Source organism: Lissotriton helveticus, chromosome 6 (assembly GCF_964261635.1).
Source record: "Lissotriton helveticus chromosome 6, aLisHel1.1, whole genome shotgun sequence".
In the NCBI taxonomy this organism is placed as follows: domain Eukaryota; kingdom Metazoa; phylum Chordata; class Amphibia; order Caudata; family Salamandridae; genus Lissotriton; species Lissotriton helveticus.
Window position 1 is genome coordinate 641238382 of NC_136067.1, and position 26383 is coordinate 641264764.

Sequence of the window (26383 nt, forward strand, 5' to 3'; positions counted from 1 at the left end):
ATACCCACGAGAGAAGGGCATTCTTTCTGCTCCCTGCAGAATTCCTCCCTGGAGGGGCCTCCTTCTTGCTGCCAATGGGTCAGCTCAGGCAGGTCCCCCAGTTCAGCAATCTGTTCCCCTGTAGGCTCCAGGGCATCCCCCTCAAGGTCTGCTTCCTCCTGGACCGTGGGAACAGCAGGGGCCGGTTTCCCGCGCCCCCTGCGCCTTCTCTCTAAGGCCGGTTCCTGGGCCTCTCCTTCAGGTCCCAGGACCTCTTGATCACCCCTACTGGCTGCCATTGACCGGGTGGTCACGCACGCCCAGTCAGGCAGACCCACCATCTTCAGGTGAGTCGTTTTCTCCACCTTTTCCCAAGGGGAGTCCTCCAAGTCATTCCCTAGCAAACAGTCAACAGGCATGGTTTTCCTCACACAGACCTGCAGAGTACCAGAGACCCCCCCCCACTCGAAGGGAACTTGAGCCATCGGACACTGGCTCTCAGAATTGTCAGCGTTGACAACCCTACAGTAGGCATGGGGTACAACCTGCTCTTGAGACACCAGGTGCTGCCTCACTGCAGTCACACTGGCTCCTGTATCTCTAAGAGCCTCAGCTTTCCTACCATTGATGGTCACTACCTGCCCATATTTCTTAGTGTTAGAGGGCAGGTAGTTTGTAGGGACCATTTCACTGTCTCCTAATGAGACTAGGGTCATCTGAACAGGATCTCCACCCCCTGGGACCATTACTTCTTCTCCTAAGTGAACACTAGTCACTTGCCGGGGGGGAGCACCAGTGGGTGCTGATTTTCCAAACAGGCGACACTTGGGGTCACTGGCAATGTGCCCCGGGTCACCACATCTGAAACAATTGAAGGGCCCCTTTGGAACAGGTCTACCTGTCGGGGCCCCATTCTGCTTTGGGGGGGGGGGAGGCTGAGAACCCTTCTGCTGGTTCCCTTGGGGATTACTTTGGGGGCCTTTAGGGAACCCTTTCTGTTTACCCCTGTCCCCCCCACTCTTCTGCTGGGGACCCTGCCCACCCTTGGCGGAGTCTCCCACTGGACCCTTGTGGACCCTGGTGCTGAGCCAGCGGTCCGCCTCCTCAGCAAGCTTCCTCGGGTTGGACAGCTTGCTATCAATCAGGTGCTGGCGTAACTCAGGAAAACAGTTATCAGACAAGTGCTCCCATGCAATTAAATCAAAGAGACTTTGAAAATCATTCACCTTGTTACCCTTCACCCAACCATCCAGGGCTCTGCAAAAAAAATTCACATACTCCACATACGTAGTCCCAGGACGCTTTGCACACCCCCTGAACCTCTGTCTATATAATTCAGGAGTAAGCCCATACCTGGTCATTAAGGCCTCTTTCAAGTGGGGATAGGAAATCTGTTCTGCAGTGGGCAGATCTAGCAGGGTGTCCCGCCCTTCGCTAAGGAACCTTCCCCACAACCCCGCTCCCCAATCCTTTTCAGGGACCCGGTGGGAGGACATGGCTACCTCATATGCCCTAAACCACTGTCCTATGTCATCCCCCCTAAAGAATTCCTTAACTACATCTTTGGGGATGTACACCTTGGACTCTACCTGCACCGGCGTTGTGCTGCCACCAGAAGGAGCTGTTCCCAAACCTCTTTGCTCCAACTCCTTCATTCTCAGGTCATGGTCCAGCTGGCGTTGCTGTGCCTCCATGGCCAATCTTTGCTTGTCCATTTCCAGTTTTTGTTTTTCCATTTCCAGTTGCCCAGCTAATCTTGCCATCTCCATTGCATGTGCCCTGTCTGCTGCCCTGTCTGCCAGCTCCTCTGGTGACAGGCCTCTGGGGGGCTCTGCAGCGCCATCTGGTGGAATGATATCCACCGGGGTCTGGGGATCTCTTGACTCCCTCCAGGCTCTCAGCGCCGTCACTAGTGGGGTCTTGTTGTTCAATCCACTTTTGGCAATTCTGCATTTCGTGCAGAGATCTTTCAGCTGGTCATTGGTTAAGCCCCTCAAGGCTTCCTCCCTCCAATCTATGTCATCTGCTCCAGAGAAGGTAGAGAGCGCTCTTCCAGCAGGGAGCGAGCCAGGCATGGCTTCAGTAATGGCAGATGTCTCAACAAAATTAACAAAAAGGAACTGGAAACCTGTGGCTGCGTTATAGATCTGCTCTCACTATGTGGTGATCAGTAATTCACTGTATGTAAACTACAAATGCAAATTCGCAAATCCCACCGCTGCCACCAATGTTAGAATTGGGGGTCTCTGGTTGGCGCAAGTAAGTACTTGTGACAAGCAGGGACCCTCTCCTCTAAGTCAGGGCAAAGGATGACCCTTCAGAATTACCCTTGCTCACCCTCTAGGTGCGTGGCGTGAGCAGCCAAGGCGATTCTCCAGGCGTTAGTCAGTTAAGCATTTGTAGACACCCACACAGCAAAATATACCAATCCCCCCACAAATGGACACCAGGCTGTGAGTATATAAAAATACGCTTCTTTATGTAAAATATATATATCTCTTAGGTCAGACTTATCACAAGATCAAATAACGTTTTTGGGGTGCCCACAGGTTGTAAATAGGCAAGCTTTCTTCGTTGCAATTCAAAATGTACTTTTAGTCTTTAAAACGGATGTTTCCCTGCAGTGTACCTTTCAGGAGGGTTCTCTTGAGTCCTGGGGAATATTGGGGGTCACACTGCTCCTTTCCAACTTGTTGCAGCCAGCCCAGGGGCTCCGGGATACTTTCTGCCCGCTCCGGGCCGAGATCGGGGCCCGACCGCCCAAAGCTCACGCTTCCCGCGTGGGACGCGTTCGGCCCTGCCGGGGCTGTCGATGCGGGCGGCCCCCACGGGTCTGGGGGGCTCAGGCAGGGGTGAGTGTTGGCCTCGGGGCGGCCCACGGGAGGCAAGGGCCAAAGGACCTGGGGCCGCTTCTGTCACTGCGGCCGGGGCGCTGGATGCAGCCTGTGACTTCTCCTGCCCGCCTGGATCGGATTCCAGCGGGAGGGGCTGAAACGCTCGCACAGAGCGGAGCGGCGCCGCGAGCAGGGACAGAGAGCGGTGCGAGTCAGCTGCGAAAGGGCGGCTCGCACCACAGCTGATCTGGAGGCCGGGGGCACTCGTAGGCAGGGCGGCTGGCACAACAAAAAGGGCAGAAACAAACGTTGCGGGCCCCGAGCCCGTTGACGGTCTCGGTGGCGGCTTTTCTCCGGGGACAGAGGCGAGGTGCCCAGCGGCTCAGGCAGAGCGAGGCTGGCACCCGAGGCGTCCGTCCGGCGGAGGTCTGTCCCCTGGGTCTGTTTGCGTCCGGTGGGGATTTCTGGCGGGAGGGTGAGGCACAACAGCGAGCCTCCGTGGGCGGTGGGTTCAGTGGTTTCCCTCGGCGGAGGGGGAGCGGCTCAGCAGAGCGGAGCTCTCCCTCGGCAGGGACGGGGAAACCGGCGAGCACGGCCTCGAGGAGGGGCTGGGGGGCACCACAGCAGCGAGCCTTCCCAGGCGGTCAACACAGCGATCTCCTCAGCGGGGGGAGAGCGGCTCAACGGAGCGGAGCTCTTCCTCGGCGGGGACGAGGATACACAGTCGGTCACGGCCTCAGGGAGGGGCTGGGGGGCACCAAAGTCACAGCTCCGGCAGTGGTAGAAATCCCAGATAAATACCGGCAGACGAGCAGAGGGCAGGTTGAGCCAGATGGTCCTGTGGCTCAGGTCAGGGGGCAAGCTCAATCAAGCCCTTGGAGAATGTTTAAGCACAAAGCAGCAAAGTCTTTTCTCATCAAGTCTTTTCCTCTCCTTCCTCAGCAAGGCAAGCAGCAGGCCAGTCCTCCCAGCGTCTCTTCTCCTTCTAGTCGGGCAGAGGTCCTTCGTGGTGAAACAGGATTCTAATTTACAAGGAGCAGGGCTCCTACTTTTATACACAGTTTCTTTTGTTCTCACTGGCCAGGGGGGCCTCTGCATAACTGCTCTCAGCTCCTGAGCACTTGTGGTGGGTACTTCTGCTTCTGCATTCAGTGGGAGGGCAGGCACATCAGCCGCTCCCCAGGGGGGCGGAGCCGGCATTGTGAGGACAGGGGCAGCCTGAGCACTTTGTTGACAAGCTTCAGTCCTTCCTGGGCCAGGTGCAGGCTGAGTCATCAGTCGGTCCCTAGGAGGGCGGAGCCAGCATTGTGGGGGCAGAGCACAGCCTGATGCATCATTCAGGGGAAACTCCCACCACCCACTAAGGTGTCATCCTGCTATTCACAACCTGTCAACTCCCAGCCCTGTCACTCACACAACTCAGACAGTCAGATACACACAAAAGCAGAGGCGGGCTGAAATGGTTAGACAAGCAAATGCTAGCTTTCTAAAAGTAGCATTTGCAAACACAGGATATTAAAATAAACTTTACTAAAAGAAGTATTTTATTATTCTGAGTTCAGGCATACTAAACATTAATTTCTACCATGTTCCCTGAGCCTGCTGGGATTATAGAGTGTAATAATTCCAGCAGCCCATCTGGCCTAGAAGGGAACTGGTAGCCTTACAATAGTGAAAAACGAATTTGGCAGTAATTCACTATTAGAACATGCCACACACATCAGGGCATGTTCTACCTTACACTTACAATGCACCCTGCCCTTAGGCCTACCATAGGGGTGACTAATATGAAGTTAAGGGAAGGTTTAGGGGCTGGCAAGTGTGTGCACTTGCCCAGCCAGCATGACAGTACCAGACTGCACGCAGGTTCTGCAATGGCAGACCCTAGACACATTTTAAGGCTGCTTCTGTGGGTGGCGCAACCAGCGCTGCAGGCCCACTAGCAGTATTGGCATTCACAAGCCCTGGCACTCCTGGTGCACTTTACTGGGGACTGACAGTAAATCCAATGAACCAATCAGGTATATCAATCACATGTACACTTTACAGTAGGGAGCACTTGCACTGCGGCACGGGTTGGCCGTGGCGCAGTGCCCTGAGTAGCGGACACCAGCAAAAACATCTGAGGCACAACAGCAAAAAGTGGAAGGGAAACTCACGCCAAGGTGCCAGGTCTAACAGTGGTGGTGGTATTGGTGGTGGTATTCATGTTGGTATTGGAGGTGGTGGTATCAGAGGTGGTATTGGTGGTGTTGGTAGTATGGGTGGTATTGGTGATGGTGGTATTGGTATCGGTGGAGGTGGTGGTGGTGGTGGTATTGTGGGTAGTGTTTGTATTGGTGGTAGCAGTATTGGTATTGCTGGTGGTGGGGTATTGGTGGTCGTGGTGGTATTGATGGTGGTGGTGGTATTGGTGGTGGCATTGATATTGGTGATGGTATTGGTGGTGTTATTGTTATTGTACTGGTGTTGGTGTTATTGGTGGTGATATTGGTGGTATTAGTGGCAGTGGTGTTGGTGGTGGCATTGGTGGGGATGGTATTGTTGGTGGTGGTATTTGGTGGTGGTGGTATTCTTGGTAGTGGTGGTAGCGGTGGTTGGGGTAATGGCAGTGGTATTGGTGGTGCTATTAGTGGTATAAGTGGTGGTGGTATTGGTATTGTTGGTGGTATTAGTGGTGGTGGTGGTATTGGTGGTGGTGGTATTGGTGGTTTTGGTATTCATAGTGGTATTGGTGGTGGTGGTATTAATGGTGATGGTATTGGTGGTATTGGGGCTGGTGGCATTGGTATTGGTGGTGGTGGCGTTTTGGTGGCATTGTTATTGGTGATGGTACCAGTGTTGGTGCTATTGGTCATGGTGGCGGTATTGGTGGTGATATTTGTAGTGGTGGTAGTGGTGGTAGTGGTATTGGTGGTATTGGTTTTGGTGGTGGTGGTGGTATTGTAGGTGATGGTGGTATCTACGGTGGTGGTATTGGTGATGGTATTGGTGGTGGTATTGGTGGTGGTGGTATTGGTGATGGTGGAAGTAGTGGTGGTATTGGTGGTGGTGGTATCGGTGGTGATATTGAAGGTGGTTTTTGTGGTGGTGATGGTATTGGTGCTGGGGGTGGTATTAGTGGTGGTGGTATTAGTGGTGGTGGTAATGGTGGTGGTAGTGGTATTGGTGGAGGTGGTATTGGTGGTGGTGGTGATAGTATTGGTGGTGGTGGTACAGCTGGTGGTGTTATGGGTGGTGGTGGTATTGGTGGTATTGGTGGTATTGGTGGTATTGGTGGTAGTGACATTGGTGGTGGGGACCTGGTGGTGGTGAAATTGGTGGTAGTATTGGTGGTGGTGATATTGGTGGTGGTAGGGGTGGTTTTGGTGGTGGTATTGGTGGTGGTATTAGTGGTGGTGTTGCTGGCAGTGGTATAAGTGATAAGTGGTGGTATTGGCGGTGGTGGAATTGGTGGTGGTATTGGTGATGGTGGTATCAGTGGTGGTATAAGTGGTATTGGTGGTGGTGGTATTGGTGGTGGTATGTGTGTTGGTATGGGTGGTGGTGGTGGTATTAGTGGTGGTATTGGTGGTATTGATGATAGGGCTATTTGTATTAGTGGTGGTAGTGTTGGTGGTGGTGGTATTGGTGGTGGTGTTGGTATTGGTGGTGTTATTGTATTGTACTGGTGTTGGTGTTATTGCCATTGGTAGTGGTGATATTGGTGGTATTAGTGGTGGTGGTATTGGTGGTGGCATTGGTGGGGGTGGTGTTGGTGGTAATTCTGGCGGTGGTATTGTTGGTGGTGGTATTTGGTGGTGGTGACATTGTTGGTAGTGGTGGTGCTATTGGTGGTTGTGGTATTGGTGGTGTTATTGGTGGTGGTATTGGTGGTGGTATTGGTGGTGGTATTAGTGGTAGTTGTGGTGGTGGTATTGGTATTGTTGGTGGTATTAGTGGTAGTGGTGGTATTAGTGGTGGTGGTGGTATTGGTGGTGGTGGTATTAGTGGTAGTATTGGTGGTTGTGGTAGTAGTGGTGATGGTATTGGTGGCATTGGTGCTGGTGGGATTGGTTTTTGGGGCGGTGGCATTAGCGTATTGGTGGTGTTGTTATTAGTGTTGGTGCTATTGGTGATGGTGGTGGTATTGGTGGTGATATTGGTGGTGGTGGTAGTGGTATTGATGGTATTGGTTTTGGTGGTATTGGTTTTGGTGGTGGTGGTGGTGGTATTGCTGGTGGTGGTATTTGCGGTGGTGGTATTGGTGATGGTGTGTGTGGTGGTATTGGTGGTGCTGGTATTGGTGATGGTGGAAGTAGTAGGGGTATTGGTGGTGGTGGTTTTGGTGGTGTTGGTGCTGGTATTGGTGCTGGTATTGAAGGTGGGTTTAGTGGTGGTCTTGGTGGTTTTGGTATTGGTGGTGGTGGTTTTTGTGGTGGTGATGGTATTAGTCGTAGTATTGGCGCTGGTGGTGGTATTAGTGGTGGTGGTAATGGTGGTGGTATTGGTGGTGGTGATACTGGTGGTGGTGGTATTGGTGGGGGTGGTGGTATTGGTGGTGGTGGTATTGGTGGTTTTGGTATTCATAGTGGTATTGGTGGTGGTGGTATTAATGGTGATGGTATTGGTGGTATTGGGGCTGGTGGCATTGGTATTGGTGGTGGTGGCGTTTTGGTGGCATTGTTATTGGTGATGGTACCAGTGTTGGTGCTATTGGTCATGGTGGCGGTATTGGTGGTGATATTTGTAGTGGTGGTAGTGGTATTGGTGGTATTGGTGGTATTGGTTTTGGTGGTGGCGGTGGTATTGTAGGTGATGGTGGTATCTAAGGTGGTGGTATTGGTGATGGTATTGGCGGTGGTATTGGTGGTGGTGGTATTGGTGATGGTGGAAGTAGTGGTGGTATTGGTGGTGGTGGTATCGGTGGTGATATTGAAGGTGGTTTTTGTGATGGTGATGGTATTGGTGGTGGTATTGGTGCTGGGGGTGGTATTAGTGGTGGTGGTATTAGTGGTGGTGGTAATGGTGGTGGTAGTGGTATTGGTGGAGGTGGTATTGGTGGTGGTGGTGATAGTATTGGTGGTGGTGGTACAGCTGGTGGTGTTATGGGTGGTGGTGGTATTGGTGGTGGTGGTATTGGTGGTATTGGTGGTAGTGACATTGGTGGTGGGGACCTGGTGGTGGTGAAATTGGTGGTAGTATTGGTGGTGGTGATATTGGTGGTGGTAGGGGTGGTTTTGGTGGTGGTATTGGTGGTGGTATTAGTGGTGGTGTTGCTGGCAGTGGTATAAGTGATAAGTGGTGGTATTGGCGGTGGTGGAATTGGTGGTGGTATTGGTGATGGTGGTATCAGTGGTGGTATAAGTGGTATTGGTGGTGGTGGTATTGGTGGTGGTATGTGTGTTGGTATTGGTGGTGGTGGTGGTATTAGTGGTGGTATTGGTGGTATTGATGATAGGGCTATTTGTATTAGTGGTGGTAGTGTTGGTGGTGGTGGTATTGGTGGTGGTGTTGGTATTGGTGGTGTTATTGTATTGTACTGGTGTTGGTGGTATTGCCATTGGTAGTGGTGATATTGGTGGTATTAGTGGTGGTGGTATTGGTGGTGGCATTGGTGGGGGTGGTGGTGGTGGTAATTCTGGCGGTGGTATTGTTGGTGGTGGTATTTGGTGGTGGTGGTGACATTGTTGGTAGTGGTGGTGCTATTGGTGGTTGTGGTATTGGTGGTGTTATTGGTGGTGGTATTAGTGGTAGTTGTGGTGGTGGTATTGGTATTGTTGGTGGTATTAGTGGTAGTGGAGGTATTAGTGGTGGTGGTGGTATTGGTGGTGGTGGTATTAGTGGTAGTATTGGTGGTTGTGGTAGTAGTGGTGATGGTATTGGTGGCATTGGTGCTGGTGGGATTGGTTTTTGGGGCGGTGGCATTAGCGTATTGGTGGTGTTGTTATTAGTGTTGGTGCTATTGGTGATGGTGGTGGTATTGGTGGTGATATTGGTGGTGGTGGTAGTAGTATTGGTGGTATTGGTTTTGGTGGTATTGGTTTTGGTGGTGGTGGTGGTATTGCTGGTGGTGGTATTTGTGGTGGTGGTATTGGTGATGGTGTGTGTGGTGGTATTGGTGGTGCTGGTATTGGTGATGGTGGAAGTAGTAGGGGTATTGGTGGTGGTGGTTTTGGTGGTATTCGTGCTGGTATTGGTGCTGGTATTGAAGGTGGGGTTAGTGGTGGTTAGTGGTGGTGTTGGTGGTTTTGGTATTGGTGGTGGTGGTTTTTGTGGTGGTGATGGTATTAGTCGTGGTATTGGAGCTGGTGGTGGTATTAGTGGTGGTGGTAATGGTGGTGGTAGTGGTATTGGTGGTGGTGGTATTCGTGGTGGTGATACTGGTGGTGGTGGTATTGGTGGGGGTGGTATTGGTGGTAGTATTGGTGGTGGTGACATTGGTGGTGGTGCAATTGGTGGTAGTATTGGTGTTGGTGATATTGGTGGTGGTAGTGGTGGTATTGGTGGTGGTGGAATTGGTGGTGGTATTGGTGGTGATATTGGTGGTGGTATGTGTGTTGGTATTGGTGGTGGTGATGTCAGTGGTGATATTGGTGATGTTGGTGGTATTGGGAGTATTGGTGATAGGGGTATTGATGGTGGTGGTGTTGGTTTTGTTGGTGGTGGTGGTATTGGTGGTGGTGGTATTGGTGGTGGCAGTATTGGTATTGGTGGTACTGGTATTGGTGATGGGTGTGGTATTGGTGGTGGAATTGGTATTTGGACGGGGTGGTATTGGTTCTGGTGGTGGTGGTATTGGTGGTGGCAGTATTGGTATTGGTGGTGGTGGTATTGGTGATGGTATTGGTATTGGTGGTGGTATTGGTATTTGATGGTGGTGGCACTGGTTTTAGTGGTAGTGGTATTGGTGGTGAGGGTATTGGTGGTATTGGTGGTTGTGTTGGTGGTGGGGTATTGGTGGTGGTGGATTTGGTGGTGGTGGTGGTAGTGGTGGTTGTGGTGTTGGTGGTGGTAGTTGTTAGAAATGGGATCCCTGGCTGGCCAGGGCTTGCGCCAAAGTCAGTCAGAGACCACCATTCCCACGTCAGGGCAAGGGAGTTACACGCCAAGATAACCCCTGCTCACCCCCTTGGTAACGTAGCACGAGCAGTAAGGCTAAACTCACAGGCAATGTGAGTTAAGTGTTTGCGCACGCACCCCCAGCAACAACACCCAAGGTCCACCACAAAGGAAATTCCACACAAGGTTATGTATAAAAATAGCCTTTGTATTACACCAAACACATTAAATAAAAACACACACTTTACAAAGTGCCAACAGGCACGGGCAGAATTCACAGGGGATATGTACAAGACAGGGCCACCTGGACCACTGTCAGAATTCAGCACTTTTAGAACTAGAAATACTGTTAGAATTAGCACTTAGAACATAGAGTATAATCACTTTAGCACACAACCAGTAACTACTGGCACCAGGTAAGTACCACCTATGCAACCCTAACCACCTTAGGAGAATATTGCGCAGGGAACCAGGATCTCACTAGCAACACCTGCACTAGGAGAAAAACAACCACCTAAGTATCACCATACATTTAGGGGTATAGGCATGGGAACAAAACACATGATGCATAAACATACATTCAGCGGTGTAAGATCAAGGCACATGATACATAATCAACACATTCAGAGGTGCAGCACAGGAGAACACAATTGCGCAGAACTCACATAAGTCACCACCTGTGACTGTACCCAGGCCAACTGGCCTTGTAGGGGCTAGGACGCCCTGTGTCCCAAAGTCAGGGGGGCCTAAACGTGGCAGCTGCCCACTAAGTGCTGGGCAGCTGTGTAGATAATCAGGGCCAACGTTGAAGCCTCGCAGGCTCTGCGCCACTGACTGGGCCCTCAGGAACCTCTCTGGGCTCTCAACACAATGTGGGCTATAAGCCTCTCTGTGCTCTAAACAATTCACTGCCCCCTAGAGCCTCGGGGCACCTCAGAACAAATGCGGCTCCGTGAGCCTCTCGGGGCTCGGAATAACTGCGAAGCCTGGAGCCTCTCGGGGCTCTGCAGACCAACTGCGCCATCGGTGGAGTCCCTCGTGGGGGAATCGAAATATACTGGTGCCCCAGAGCCTCTGCGGCTCGTACTAAAAATGCCTACTGAGCCTCGTGGGCTCGGATTCACAACAACAATGTCCCCTGAGCCCCTCCGGGCTCGAAATAAACAAGCTGCCCACGGGATCGTTGGAGCCTCTCAGGCTCTATACACCGTTGGAGCGGCCCGCTGCCATCCGGGGCCGCTCTGACCTTCACTCCGAGCCTCCAGCCCTCGTGCACTCATCGGCCGCTTCTTGACTCCTCCGGTGGCGATCCTGGGCGGCGGGGCTCAGCCCAAGAGCTCCCGCTCCTCGGGGCTCTTTCCTTACTCTCCGGCGTTGCACCTCGGGACCGGGACTTCCGGGCCGGCAAGCCAGCTGCTTCCGGGTCGCCGTGGGCAGAGCGGCGGCCCGAGGGGATGCACTCCTCGTCGGTTTTGATCCGGGGTGGGCTCCCGGGTAAAATCTCAAAATAAAAGTAAGGATGCGGCGTGGGCAGCCGCTAAATAAGTAAATAAAACAGGGTGGGCACCTGTTATTTGGACACAGCAAATTCGGCAAATAAGTGGGGTGGGCACACACGCCGGGAATCAGGAATGGGGGATCCCTACGCCGGGGATTCCCTCGAGGGATCCCGCACCAGCGGCGCCAGGTACTATTTCAGGAGGGGGAGACCAGCACTCCCCAGGCGCTGGTGGCCCTAGAAGTCCCAAGAGTCCAGGGACAAGGTTCAAAATGCAAAAAGGAAGATAGGGGGCAAGGCTGGGCCAGGGGCCAGCTCACAGGGCCCTCCAGGCAGGGAGGCAGTCCCAGTGGCGGTCCTCCTGGCCTCCAGCAACAGCAGGCCCCCCTCAGGATAGGATCCAAGAAGAGAGCAACATTTCTGGGGACACAGCCCCTTTTTATACAGTTAAACCCTTTGTCTGTAGGTGCAGGGTGGGGGAGAAACCAGTCGCTGCTGGTTTTGGAGCACTCTTGATGTGCTCAGCCCCTCACTCTATTCACTGGCAGGGTTAGGGACATTAGACGCACCACAGGGGGCGGAGCCAGCATTGTGTGGGGAAAGCCCAGCCCTATTCAGGACCCAGGTGCACTCCTCCCCAGCCATCAGCATGTTAATCTCCACACTCACCACCAGGCAGACCCATCATGACTCATGGAGCCTGGCACCTCAGCCAGCTCCAGCCAATCACACGCCAGCACCTTTACAGCACACGCACAGCATATCTAGAAGTGGCACTTCTACACTAGACACATACACGCCGCATACATCATTGCGCAGCATTCAATCACACGAGTCCGCACATACCAGACTCGAGCCTGCATACCCCACGCATAAGGAACTACCAGGGACACATACATTCCCCATGCATTCCTATGGGAGGGCAGGCCAACCTTACTCCACGCACTCAGAGTGCGCATGCACTTTCCACTGGGACACAGTAAAAGTGCGCAGAAATCAAAAATCACCATCAACAGGTCACCATTAAAAGCAAAAAGTTTAGGGGTGAACCTGCCAGAAGGGCCAAGTCCAACACAACCCCCTTCCAGCCAAAATGCAGGGGAGACCAACCACCACCGTGATGGACTTCCCTGCTTGGGGCGAAAGAACATGGACGCGGGCCCACAACTGCAGGGACACCCTCCGGTTCTACGCCACGGTGAACCCATGGGGTTCCTTCTAACACCACTGTCCGGACCAACTGGGCTACCCCACTGGTACTCCCAAGCTGTCCGCGGCCAGAACCAGGCCCTGGGCCACCCTGGTGCCACTGGTCCTTGCCTATTCGCAGAGCGGGGGGTAGTAGCCCCTGGCACATAGTAGCCATTTTCCACTATTCCTGTCTGCAAGACAGGACTAGACTGCCACTGGTTCTCCAGCCTAGGGTCTACACCCTTAGGCGGACCAGGAGTCTCAGGGAAGGCTCTCCTCCCCTTACCTCTTCTCCTAGGGTTCCTCCTCCTCCGGCGAGGGATACACCTAGAACGCCATTCCAACCCAGTGTTTAACCCCTCAGGTTGCACCGGGGTCAGAGGTAGGCTCTCCGACCCTCTGCACCCCCTTCCAGAGGTCTGCACTCTCCCAACTGGAGAGGTTCCTTTGGAAGAAGAACCGGGCAGGACAATGGTTACAGTCGTCCTGCCCTTCAGGTCACGCTGATCCTGAACCTGGCCTCCCAACCTCTGGTCTAAAACCTTTGTTGGAATAATTGCCTGGCACTCCAGGACTTCTGGGGATTTGCACACCATCCCCTGAGGCTAACAAATGACACATATGTTGTGTGACTATCTGTCTGGCGCAGATCTCCCATCCCCTGTCCACCTGACAGTGCGCTAAGATCCCCCAGAACAGAAGTGGCGTCACCATGGTCACTACACGGGAACTCGGTCCAACTGGGTAGTCCCTGACCCACTGGTTCTTCCACTGGGGAACTCATCCCCCAATCACTCCTCATGCTGGACTCCTGTACCCTCCCTACAGGAGGGGTACTGCCAGACTCTAGAACCACAGGAGTACTGTTTACAGACGCTCCAGGTCCTCTACTCACTAGGAGATCTTCCTCAAATGGACTAACAGGGCAGCCTAGGTCCCCAACCTGGTGTTCCCTCAAGAAACCATCCAAGTCCTGAGGCAGGGCTTCGTGCGTCTGGGGACCCTCGGTCACCCTCTTACTCCTGCTCCACTGAGCCAGGCAGTAAGCCCCTACACCCTTCTCGCTATCCTGGGACCTAGCTGGGCTACACTGAGCCTCTTCCACCACTCTGGGCTGGAAGATACCTGAACCACTACTTTTGGAATCACTCCCTAATGACTCTAGAGAACCTCTAGCACTTTCCCAGAGCTCTGCTTCCGCAGCAAGCTTCCAAGGGCAAAAGTATCCAAACGTCGACAGGTGCTGGCGCAACTCTGGACAACAAATACTGAGCAACTGCTCTTTGAGAAACATATCCAGTACTCCGTCCCTCTCATTGTCCGGGTTAGCCGCCAGCCACTCCTCCACTACATCAGAACAGTCATTCACAAAATACCCCCACCCCTGGTGAGGTGGTTTCCTAAGGTTTCCTGAACTTCAACCTGTTCTCCTCCTCTTGGGAAACAGGTTCCCTACTCGGGGAACTAGGAATGGGACTGCTCGCATGGGACTCTATATAGCTGCCACCACTGGACTCAACCCTCTCTGGGGAGTCCAGAAATCTACACTGCGCGTGGGGGATAGTCTACCCTCCAGAGCTACTTTGCCTCTGGTGGAGGCCCTCTCAGCCTCCTGTATCCTCTCCTGCGCCAAGACCCTCTCAGTCTCCTCTCAGTCTCTAGCTGTTACTTCTTAACCTCCAGCTGTGCCATAGCCTGGGCATGCTCTTACCTGAGGCCAGCTAGTGCTCCCTTTCTTTCCTCCTATCTTCCCACTCCTCTGGGGACAGGGAAGGGGATGAGGCACTGCCTCCTACGCTGGACCCAGCAAGGGACTCCCTACCTATGGGGTCTTCACTCTTTACTGGCGTCCAGGTACTGTCATCTTCTTCCTCCTCTTCTGAATCTTCAGGGCTCCCCACAGACCCACCACCCTCCTGGTGTGAGGCCCAGGCCCTTACCCTACTGCGCTCAAGATCCCTATGATTCTTATACCATAGGATCAGGTGGCTGACTCACCCACCCCAATGTCTCTCTCTCTACAGAACCTTTCCAACTCCTGCATACTGTACCAACCTACATCACTGAGATCAAAAGCAGGCTCCATTTTGGCGGACGTTCTAGAGAAAAGATTACACAGGGAACCTAGGGGTCTGAGCTTAACACAGTAGTACACAATTCACAAAGGTATTCAGCAAGTCCCCTATCCCAGGGAAGTCACCCTCACTTGTCCAGTGCAACACACCATTCATCCACACACAACCCCCCCTCGGACTGGTAAGGCAGTGTCTATCACCCCTGATTCCTCAACCTGACCACACGTGACACAGGTACCAACTCTGGGCGCAGGGTGGGGAACAAATGTACTGGACACATTTACACAATGATACCTTCAGGAGAAGAAATATGGAACTACAAAAAATAACAATAATCCCCAAAATGTGTTAATCTAAAATGCAGAGTTTTGTAGTGCGGCCAGTTGCCACTGCGGTACAACGCAAACACAAATCCGGACCCCACCGCTGCCAGCCAATGTTAGAAATGGGATCCCTGGCTGGCCAGGGCTTGCGCCAAAGTGAGTCAGAGACCACCATTCCCACGTCAGGGCAAGGGAGTTACACGCCAAGATAACCCCTGCTCACCCCCTTGGTAACGTAGCACGAGCAGTAAGGCTAAACTCGGAGGCAATGTGAGTTAAGTGTTTGCGCACGCACCCCCAGCAACAACACCCAAGGCCCACCACAAAGGAAACTCCACACAAGGTTATGTATAAAAATAGCCTTTGTATTACACCAAACACATTAGATAAAAACACACACTTTGCAAAGTGCCAACAGGCACGGGCAGAATTCACAGGGGACATTTACAAGACAGGGCCACCTGGACCACTGTCAGGAATCAGCACTTTTAGAACTAGAAATACTGTTAGAATTAGCACTTAGAACATAGAGTATAATCACTTTATCACACAACCAGTAACTACTGGCACCAGGTAAGTACCACCTACTCAACCCTAACCACCTTAGGAGAATATTGCGCAGAGAACCAGGACCTCACTAGCAACACCTGTACTAGGAGAAAAACAACCACCTAAGTATCACCATACATTTAAGGGTATAGGCATGGGAACAAAACACATGATGCATAAACATACATTCAGCGGTGTAAGAATCAGGGGTGTAAGAACAAGGCACATGATGCATAATCAACACATTCAGAGGGGCAGCACAGGAGAACACAATTGCGCAGAACTCACATAAGTCACCACCTGTGACTGTACCCAGGCCAACTGGCCTTGTAGGGGCTAGGACGCCCTGTGTCCCAAAGTCAGGGGGGCCTAAACGTGGCAGCTGCCCACTAAGTGCTGGGCAGCTGTGTAGATAATGAGGGCCAACGTTGGAGCCTCGCAGGCTCTGCGCCACTGACTGGGCACTCAGGAACCTCTCTGGGCTCTAAACACAATGTGGGCTATGAGCCTCTCCGGGCTCTAAACAATTCACTGCCCCCTAGAGCCTCGGGGGCCCTCAGAACAGATGCGGCGCCGTGAGCCTCTCGGGGCTCGGAATAACTGCGGCGCCTGGAGCCTCTCGGGGCTCTGCAGACCAACTGCGCCATCGGTGGAGTCCCTCGTGGGGGGACTCAAAATATACTGGTGCCCCAGAGCCTCTGCGGCTCGTACTAAAAATGCCTACTGAGCCTCATGGGCTCGGATTCACAACAACAATGTCCCCTGAGCCCCTCCGGGCTCGAAATAAACAAGCTGCCCCCGGGATCGTTGGAGCCTCTCAGGCTCTATACACCGTTGGAGCGGCCCGCTGCCATCCGGGGCTGCTCTGACCTTCACTCTGAGCCTCCAGCTCTCCCGCACTCACCGGCCGCTTCTTGACTCCTCCGGTGGCGGTCCTGGGCGGCGGGGCTCAGCCCAAGAGCTCCCGCTCCTCGGGGCTCTTTCCTTACTCTCCGGTGCTGCACCTCGGGACCGGGACTTCCGGGCCGGCCGCGCTGTAATTGGCCCGCCAGCCAGCTGCTTCCGGGTCGCCGTGGGCAGAGCGGCGGCCCGAGGGGATGCACTCCTCATCGGTTTTGATCCGGGGTGGGCTCCCGGGTAAAATCTCAAAATAAAAGTAAGGATGCGGCGTGGGCAGCGCTAAATAAGTAAATAAAACAGGGTGGGCACCTGTTATTTGGACACAGCAAATTCGGCAAATAAGTGGGGTGGGCACCCGCGCCGGGAATCAGGAATGGGGGATCCCTAGGCCGGGGAATCCCTCGAGAGATCCCGCATCAGCGGCGCCAGGTGCTAGTTTAGGAGGGGGAGACCAGCACTCCCCAGGCGCTGGTGGCCCTAGAAGTCCCAAGAGTCCAGGGACAAGGTTCAAAATGCAAAAAGGAAGGTAGGGGGCAAGGCTGGGCCAGAGGTCAGCTCACAGGGCTCTCCAGGCAGGGAGGCTGTCCCAGTGGCTGTCCTCCTGGCCTCCAGCAACAGCAGGCCCCCCTCAGGATAGGATCAAAGAAGAGAACAACATTTCTGGGGACACAGCCCCTTTTTATACAGTTAAACCCTTTGTCTGTAGGTGCAGGGTGGGGGAGAAACTAGTCGCAGCTGGTTTTGGAGCACTCTTGATGTGCTCAGCCCCTCACTCTATTCACTGGCAGGGTTAGGGACATTAGACGCACCACAGGGGGCGGAGCCAGCATTGTGTGGGGAAAGCCCAGCCCTATTCAGGACCCAGGTGCACTCCTCCCCAGCCATCAGCATGGTAATCTCCACACTCACCACCAGGCAGACCCATCATGACTCATGGAGCCTGGCACCCCAGCCAGCTCCAGCCAATCACATGCCAGCTCCTTTACAGCACACGCACAGCCATGTCTAGAAGTGGCACTTCTACACTAGACACATACATGCCGCATACATCATTGTGCAGCATTCAATCACACGAATACGCACATACCAGACTCAAGCCTGCACACCCCACGCATCAGGAACAACCAGGGACACATACATTCCCCATGCATTCCTATGGGAGGGCAGGCCAACCTTACTCCACTCACTCAGAGTGCGCACACACTTTCCACTGGGACACAGTGAAAGTGCGCAGGAACCAAAAATCACCCTCACCAGGTCACCATTAAAAGTAAAAAGTTTAGGGGTGAACCTGCCAGAAGGGCCAAGTCCAACAGTGGTCTTGGTGGTGATGGCGGTGGTGGTGTTAGTGGTATTGCTGGTGGTATTTGTGGTGTTGATGGTGGTGGTGCTGGTATTGGTGGTTTTGGTGGTTGTGGTGGGATTGGTGGTGGTGGAATTGGCAGAGTTGGCATTAGTGGTGGTATTGGCGGAGTTGGTGGTATTGGTCGTGGTATTGGTGGTGGTGGTATTGGTGGGGGTGGTATTGGTGGTATTGGTAGTAGTATTGGAGGTGGTGACATTGGTGGTGGTGGAATTGGTGGTAGTATTAGTGGTGGTGATATTGGTGGTGGTAGTGGTGGTATTGGTGGTGGTGGAATTGGTGGTGGTATTGGTGGTGGTGGTATCTGTGGTGGTATTGGTGGTGTTGGTGGTATTGGTGGTGGTGGTATTGGTGGTGGTGGTATTGGTGGTGATATTGGTGGTGGCATGTGTGTTGGTATTGGTGGTGGTGGTATCAGTGGTGGTATTGGTGATGTTGGTGGTATTGGGAGTATTGGTGATAGGGGTATTGATGGTGGTGGTGTTGGTTTTGGTGGTGGTGTTGGTATTGGTATTGGTGGTAGTGGTATTGGTGGTGGAAGTATTGGTATTGGTGGTACTGGTATTGGTGATGGTTGTGGTATTGGTGGTGGAATTGCTATTTGGAGGGGGTGGTATTGGTTCTGGTGGTGGTGGTATTGGTGGTGGCAGTATTGGTTTTGGTGGTGGTGGTATTGGTAATGGTATTGGTATTGGTGGTGTTTTGGTATTTGATGGTGGTGGCACTGGTTTTAGTGGTGGTTGTATTGGTGGTTGTGTTGGTGGTGGGGTATTGGTGGTGGTGGTTTTGGTGGTGGTGGTGGTAGTGGTGGTTGTGGTGTTGGTGGTGGCGGTCTTGGTGGTGATGGCGGTGGTGGTGTTAGTGGTATTGCTGGTGGTATTGGTGGTGTTGATGGTGGTGGTGCTGGTATTGGCGGTTTTGGTTGTTGTGGTGAGATTGTGGTGGTGGAATTGGCGGAGTTGGCATTGGTGGTGGTATTGGCGGTGGTGGTGGTATCGGTCGTGGTATTGGTGGTGGTGGTATTTGCGGTGGTGGTATTTTTGGTGGTAGTCATGGTGGTATTGGTGGATGTGGTATTGGTGTTGGTGGTATTGGTGGTGGTGATATTGGTTGTGGTGGTATTGGTTGTGGTAATGGTGGTGGTGGTGGTGGTGGTGGTGGTATTGGTGGTAGTGGTACTAGTGGTGGTATTGGTGGTGATATTGGTTGTGGTGGTATTGGTGTTGGTGGTGGTATTGGTGGAGATGGCGGTGTTAGTGGTGGCGGTATTGGTGGTATTGGTAATGGTGGCATTGGTATTGGTGGTGGAGACATTGGTGGTGGTTGTGAAATTGGTAGTGGTGTTGGTATTGGTGGGATTGTTATTGGAGGTGGTATTAGTTGTGGTGGTTGTCTTGGTGGTGGCGGTATTAATGGTGGTGGTATCAGTAGTATTGGTGTTGGTGGTATTGGTGGTGGTATTGGAGGTGGTATTGGAGGTGGTACTGGTATTCGTGGTGGTGGTGGTATTGGATTGTTGGTGGTGGTAGTAGTGGTGGTGGTATTTGTGGTGGTGGTATTTGTGGTGGTCATGGTGGTGTTTGTAGTATTAGTGATGGTGTTAGTGGTGGTAGTAATGGTAATGGTTGTAGTAGTGGTACTGGTGCTGGTGGTATTGGTGGTGGTATTGGTGATAGTATTGCTGGTGGTGGTATTGGTGGTGCTTGTATTATTGGTGGTGGTGGTGGTGGTGGTGGTGGTATTGGTGGTGGTGGTAGTGGTGGTGGTGATGTTGTTAGTATTGGTGCTGGTGTTGTTGTGTTTCTATCTAGGACCCTAATTCGATATTCCCGATTTATGCCCTTGTATGGCTATAATAAATAATATCCTTATAAAGGCATAAGAATCACATCCATATTTAGTAATAGCCCATGCAGTCCAAATACGGCAAGGCTACTCCCCTAGACTCCTAGAAAGTACAACGCGTTCTTTAAACAAAACAAACCTCCAGCAACCTGGGAATTCCCCATGCTTTTGTTTTGATTTGTCCTAGAACTCCTGCGAGCACTGAAAGAACGGCCAGCTCTTAGTGACATCTTTTATTGACGTCTTATGTCCAACCTTACGGCAAACCCGGCACCTTTCAGGTATAAATATACCACAGTTGCCTTAAGCAAACACACGGTGGTTTGGAGCAGAGCGGCTATCTACTTGCCCAAGAGCCCAGCTGATGCGAGAGCCCACGGACGACGCCCCTCCCTTTTGACGCACTGAGAAAGACGCTGTCTTTTTCTCCAGCTGAGAAAATCCAGCTCCGGTGTTTCCAGCCGCCCTTGCGGGTTACTGGGATATCAAGTCCTGAGAGAGAGCTACCAGAGCTCCTGCTTTCTATTACCCAGGTACGGAGCTGACTAAACCCTTGAGAGAATTATTGATTCAGATTCCTTGGCAAAAACCAACTTAACTTAAACTGCTACTTACTTACTCCTTCCCACGTATTTGGCTTAGGTCAGGTACACCGGGGTAGGCGTAGATTAGAAGCACCAGTTGAGTACGTTAGTCAATGTATTTATGTATGTATATATTTTATCCATTTTAAAGTATCATATGGCTAAGAAACCATATCAATGCTTTTACGGTATTATTTCATAATATTCGTTTTACTGTATGCACTTTACTTTATGTTAAGTATTGCAATTGTGGCAATTCGTTTCTCTTGCATGAGAAAGAAGACTGCTCAATAAATAACACCTTTTATTGAAAACGCCCGTCTCTCCATCTCTCTGCACTCTGGTGAAACTAAGTATGCACGATTGACTGAGTAAAATAGCTGTCTATTGTTTTCACATGACTCTAGAGATACACTCTTATTCTGAGGGAGCAAAGCTGTCATGTTATATGGTTGTCAGAAGCTAATCCCTTCTTGTCTATCCAGGGAAGTTAAACTCCTCCTTGTTTATTCGAGAACGTTTCTAGTGACCTCTGAGCTAGCTGGCAAAACTAATTTAGTCTAATATAGTCAGTAGAGACCTAGTCGACCTCAGTCCTACGTCTACACTGCTGTTTATATTATTCCAATGCGCAGAGCCTATTGGGAATATAGAAACTACACTACATGGCGCCCAACGTTTGGTAAGGCGATAATCTAACGCAAGACACTAGAGTAACTCAGTCGTGCTTTTTCACACAGACCCCTTTTCCCGTAAAAACTCCAATAGACGTCTGGAATGGGTAAAAGGTTAAAATCCGCCGGAACTTAGTAGGAAGAGATTCCTATGTATTAGTTTTTGGTTTAGTCAACGTTGAAGGATACAGTGTTCCAAAATATTGTGCACCTAATCTTTGTTTCCCTTGAAACTTAATCTGCAACAGATCTTTCTGTCAGTAAAATGGTGGAAAGTGATGATGAAGCGGAGAGAGCTAGAATAGCAGCTCAACTCCTAGCGGATGACACAAGTCTCCAAGAAAACGACCCGAATGATACTCATTCCGGTCAATATAAGAAGAACTATAACTATTAAACTTATAGAAAACGGACTGACATCACGAGGTGGTACAGTCATATTCGTGGTAGAGGCCCATGAATATCGGCAGACCGGGGTATTCTATTCATGGATACACTTTCCAGCAGCAAACGCTGTAACAAAAGAATTCCACTATTACAAAATAGAGGAACCTCCGGATGAATACACTCCTTTCGAGGAGGTTGAAATCCCACTAAATTACCAAGAGCACCTGCTCTGGTTTAAAGGCGCCCTAAAACATAAAAATCACATCACCAGGCTCGGTCCACTAGGTAGACCAGGAGCCACGTGGCCGGTTCTAGCCAGCTACACACCACATCCAGACATTTATAAAATGTCAGACCGGGAACTTTTAGCTGAGCTAAAACTATTAATTAAAATACATAGACAATTGGTCCAATATGTAATGCAGACTTCAACAGTCCAACCAGAAATTAACATTCCACAGCTGACCCCTCATCAGGGGAACACAAACAAAATAACACCACAGAACATACAATCATGTCTAGGTAAAACTCCCGCATAACGGGAACAAATTCCATTCTGGTTAGCACAAAAAATCACTCAAATAGAGGCAGTATTTCCTGATACTACACCTACTGAGAAACACAGAATTCTGACTATCTGTCTTCCAATGGGGATCGCACCACATGTGGAGGACTGTGACACTTGGGGCACAGTCTTTGCTTCCATTTACACAAAAACACATGGTGTTCCGTCCATGGCGGTTATACCAGATGTACTAAGACAGATTCAAAATGAATACGGTCCAGAACCTGCTTTAACTCTGGGTATGAAATTACTGAAAGACTTCAAGCAGGTCTCGGCTATATTATTAGCCAAAATAAAAGGAGAAGCATCATCTGTGGCGATCCGCCAGAAATTGAAAGAAACAGATATAGCAGAACAGCCTTTTGAACTTGCCAGAATCATAGAAAAATCCTATGAAGAACTAGGTAGAGATAGTTTGGGTTGGAAACCAGTAATACCCCAATTAACTGAAAATCCTGAAAAAACCTTTATTAAAAATAATCTAAATACTCCAAAAAAGAGTTGGGATGGAAATAAACAATCCACTCCCAAAGAAAAACGATTCGAGTCCAGAGGAAGGTCTCCTCAATGGAGAGAAAGATCTCAGGACCAAGGAAACAAGTCTCCCCAGAGGGAGTCCTCTGAGAAAAGATACAACTTTAGAGATAGGGATAAATTGAGAAAACCTGATAGATATCAAGATATTGATACACGTCCCACTTGATCTTTTCATACTTCTTCACAGAAATCGGAAAGAAGAGGACGGTCAGAACACAAGGAAGAGCACGTCAAGTCCAAAGACAAAGAACCTGCTCATCAAAGTAAAAAATTACAATTTCCAAGAAAGAAGGTAGCCAGTATTAAAATAATAAAACATGCCGAGGATACTGAGGACTCAACTGAAAAACGGAGAGTGGGCCCAGACAATGCTAGACAGCGCAGCAGAAGTGACAATAGCTCGCAAGATCTTGATGAATCTTCTGGAGACAGTGGACACGAATGAATACATTCAGGTGGAAACTGCAGATACCAGAGTTAGCAAACCTCATAAAATATACAAAATAACATTACGTATAGAGGGGGACAAGACTAGGAAAGTAAGGGGTCTCTTTTGGGATAACCTTTCTAAAGGCTATGACATCCTGTTAGCTGAGAAAGACTGGCCACCAGAGTTTGTCAGGGAGTGCCCTCATGGCGAAGAAATGATTATGCCTGCCTTCTCAAATCATATTTCAATTCATAAAAAATACACATTAGCAAGAAAATGGGCAGTAGCTCAAGCTCCTGCATTATATAAAAATCATGTAGGATGGGATGAGGATTCTCCTCACCATACAATACAGTTAAAAAGTCAACCGACTGCACAAAGGCAGTACCCAGTTAAACAAGAAGCTAAAAATCAAGTCAGGGAGATCTTAGATCAACTTGAATATCAGGGGGTGATTGAAACATGCACCTCACAAATGAACAATCCTTTGTTTCCTGTCTCCAAGTCAGACGATTCATATCGTCTAGTTTTGGACTACAGACACCTAAACTCCTGCTGCAAAACATTTGCAGTACAAAACTCACACAGTACAGCACTAATGAATAACATCGTGCGCAAAAAATATAAAACAACATTAGAGATCTCTAATGGATTCTTTTGTCAAAACATTGCACCTGAAAGTAGGTATTTGACCGCTCACTCAATAATGGGGTCGCAAAAACACTTCTGTTGACTCCCACAGGGATTCAAGAATAGCCCAGGATTATTCTAAGCAAGAGTAACAGAGTTACTACAAATATATGATGATGAAGCATTATCTTATGTCGATGACATCTATCTCACAGATGATGACCTGGAGACACACTTGAAAAGAGTGAACACCATAATACTTGGGTTTGCAGCTGAGGGTTACAAATTCAACTTTAAAAAGTCAAGAATCGCCCATCTAACTGTCCTGTTTTTAGGGGATCACTGATATATTATCGAGGGACATAATATCGACTATCAAAAATATCGTTGACAAAATATCGACAGACAGAATATCGACTTTGTATCTACAAACAGGTAAGTACAAAAATATCGAGTAAAAATATTGTTTACAAAAATATAGTTTATAAAAATATCGACTTTATTAAAAACAATGTTAAATTAAATTAATATTAAACATTATTTACTAAAATATACTTAAAAATACTTAAATTACCTTATAATAATTAAATAATTAATGAAAGTTATAAAAAAAATTACAATCATATTTGTTAAAACATATATATATAGTAACATAATATTATTAAATAATATCCAATATTATTACCGTAGGATAGCGGAAGTGTAAAAATTACTATTCCCACTCCAGAGAGTGCAACAGTAGGGAAAGCGTTGGATAGCGTAGGGGTAAAAATTACTATTCCCACTCCAGTGAGTGCAACAGTAGGGAAAGCGTTGGATAGCGTAGGGGTAAAAATTACTATTCCCACTCCAAAGAGTGCAACAGTAGGGAAAGCGTTGGATAGCGTAGGGGTTAAAATTACTATTCCCACTCCAAAGAGTGCAACAGTAGGGAAAGCGTTGGATAGCGTAGAGGTAAAAATTACTATTCCCAATCCAAAGAGTGCAACAGAAGGAAAAATGTTGGATAGCGTAGGGGTAAAAATTACTATTCCCACTCCAGTGAGTGCAACAGTAGGGAAAGCGTTGGATAGCGTAGGGGTAAAAATTACTATTCCCACTCCAGTGGGTGCAACAGTAGGGAAAGCGTTGGATAGCGTAGGGGTACAAATTACTATTCCCACTCCAAAGAGTTCAACAGTAGGGAAAGCCTTGGATAGCGTAGAGGTAAAAATTACTATTCCCACTCCAGTGGGTGCAACAGTAGGGAAAGCGTTGGATAGCGTAGGGGTTAAAATTACTATTCCCACTCCAGTGAGTGCAACAGTAGGGAAAGCGTTGGATAGCGTAGAGGTAAAAATTACTATTCCCACTCCTAAGAGTGCAACAGTAGGGAAAACGTTGGATAGCGTAGGGGTAAAAATTACTATTCCCACTCCAGTGAGTGCAACAGTAGGGAAAGCGTTGGATAGCGTAGGGGTAAAAATTAATATTCCCACTCCAGTGAGTGCAACAGTAGGGAAAGCGTTGGATAGCGTAGAGGTAACAATTACTATTCCCACTCCAGTGGGTGCAACAGTAGGGAAAGCGTTGGATAGCGTAGGGGTAAAAATTACTATTCCCACTCCGATGAGTGCAACAGTAGGGAAAGCGTTGGATAGCGTAGGGGTAAAAATTACTATTCCCACTCCGATGAGTGCAACAGTAGGGAAAGCGTTGGATAGCGTAGGGGTAAAAATTACTATTCCCACTCCAGAGAGTGCAACAGTAGGGAAAGTAAATACTTCTTATATTATGTAAAAAACATATAAATTAATCTCTATAAAAAATTAATTACAAGTAATTACCAATTTAATATATTATAATAATTAATCAATTAAAATTCCAAATTAAAATTAATTGTTACTATTAGTTACCTATTCAAATTAATTACAAATTAACAATTAATTAATTAAAAATTAAAAATTAATAAACAATTCTTTCAAAATAAATACAATTAAATCAATTGAATTATTTAATTAATTATGAATAAATTACTTCCCACCCTATTCCCCTATAAACTCACAACCCGCTACAGAAAATAAATTATTAAATTAAACATGATTATCAATTAATCAATTAAATAAAAATAATTGGCAATTAAAAATTAATTAATTACCCATAAAAAATTAATTAACAATTAATTAAAAAAAATACCAATAAATATTTTTACATATTTAATTAATTATAAATAAATTACTTCCCACCCAATTCCCCTATAAACTCACAACCCGCTACAGAAAGAAATTTTGTAAAATTAACATAATTAGCAATTAATCAACTAATTAACATTAATTGCCAATTAAAATGTATTTAATTACAAAATATAAATTAATTACCAATTAATTAAAAATGAATACCAATATATAAATTTACATATTTAATTAAGTATAATTAAATTACTTCCCACCCTATTCCTCTATAAACCCACAACCCGCTACAGAATTAAATCACGCAAAAATAAAAAAAACTAAATTCATTAATTAAACTTAATTATAAAATAAATACACACTTTTCACACATATAATAGCATAACAAACACTATAAAAAATTCGATATTATTAAAAATTCGAAAATTTTAATAACCTATATTATATACTTCGATATTTTAACTTTCTATATTTTTAACATTCGATATTACATTACTTACCTTCAAAACGATATTTTTGATGTCTATATTCTGTCCATTCGATATTTTGTCCAGCCTATATTTTGGACTCGATATTATGTCCATTCGATATTTTGTAGTCGATATTATGTCTGTTTACCGTTTTTAGGATATGAATTATCAAGTGAAGGCAAAAGCCTAGCAGACAACTTCCTAGAGAAGTGTGCTGTACTCCAAGCACCTAAAACGCTGATGAACCTACAATCAATACTAGGTTTCCTGAATTTCGGAAGAACATACATTCTATCAAACCAATCAATTGGACTCAGAAACACACAGAAATTTTAAGATC